This window comes from Arachis ipaensis, chromosome B10 (genome assembly GCF_000816755.2).
Source record: "Arachis ipaensis cultivar K30076 chromosome B10, Araip1.1, whole genome shotgun sequence".
Classification (NCBI taxonomy): Eukaryota; Viridiplantae; Streptophyta; class Magnoliopsida; order Fabales; family Fabaceae; genus Arachis; species Arachis ipaensis.
Window position 1 is genome coordinate 10,965,055 of NC_029794.2, and position 1,459 is coordinate 10,966,513.

Consider the following 1,459-nt stretch of genomic DNA (forward strand, 5'->3'; position numbering starts at 1 on the left):
TATATTTGTGTTTTTGATGGTTTCTTTTTTCTTTTTTCTGTTGGGAAATGATATAGATGAAAGGGGGCAACATATGTCATTGATTGGGCTAATAGGCCCATTGGGCTTGATAAAGTTTTTGTTTCAGTGGGAGCCTTTACAGACCAATGTTCATAAGCGGAGGAACAAAATAGTGTTCCTGTTTTCTCCCCGAGTCTTTTGTTTAGATCACAAAGGGTATGACTAAATAAAAATACGGGGAGAAGTTTTATGAATAAACTCTAATTTTATATGTCAAATTAATTTATAAAAAATTTCACCACAATTTTCTTCCCAACAAAATACCACTAACAAGAAAAGCTGCAACCCTACTGAATCAGTTGAATCTCTATATGGAGCTTGACCACACTGTAAGGTTTCATGCTATGTAATTATCGTAGACTGGAGGTGGTTGCCAAGGTTCCCTGTACAATTTGCATTTGGTGGCTACTCCAATGAAGATTTCATGATTGTCATCGTGTGAAGATACTTCATTTTGACCATTGGATGATAAGTTGTAAGGCTTGATTTTTATTTGAAGTAAAAGTGTTACTTTTATTTAGAATGTTGTTAAACAAATAAGTCACACTTTTTAAATAAAGATCATCATGAAAAGATGTTTTTAGCATCTTCATTGGAGTAGTTGCCTTTGCATTTTACCTCTCAAACAAAACCAGAGAATATGTCCTTTCATGTGTTTTCACATGACCATATCTAGAGATATATATTCACAATCTTAAAAATGCTGTTGTGTTCTTATTATAATATATAGTTAGATCCGCCACATTTAATCTATTGTTATCCCGCTCCATTATAAGATGAAAATTCATACACCTTTCTAAATACTTGAAAAAGCACAATCATATTTGAAAATCATTTTTAATAAATACTGTAATGCTAGCACTACATTGCAACAATGCAAAAGAGAAAGTAACGAAAAGGCAAACAAATACTATGAAATTGAAATAGAAATGGGAAATGAAAGTAGGGGAATGATGAGGGTAAGATTGGGTGTGAGAGTGTCAGAAAAGAAGAGAAGTGAAAAGTTTTTGGTGACCCACATGCATGCATGATGATGTATCATCATTAACATATAATTGCCAAGACGAGTTGACCCTGACAGTTGAAACCAACCAGAGAATGCCACGTAGAGAGACAAGGTACGTGGACCCCCCAAATGGAGAAAAGAGACAGAGCAGATGAGTGCATTGAATTCAAGGTGCAGTGCCCGATGCATGATGCATGATGCATGCTGAATTCTGCACTCTGCATATGCTGTCGTCTCACTCTCACGTGGTCCACTCTTGTCCGTCCATTGTCGTTGACTCCTCTCTCTTCTATTCAATGACCTTTCTTTCTATTCAATTCACCTCTTTTACGGACACAAAAATATTTGTCAAAAGGAAAGTGATAGGTAAATAATAATTTTTTTGAGTAACGT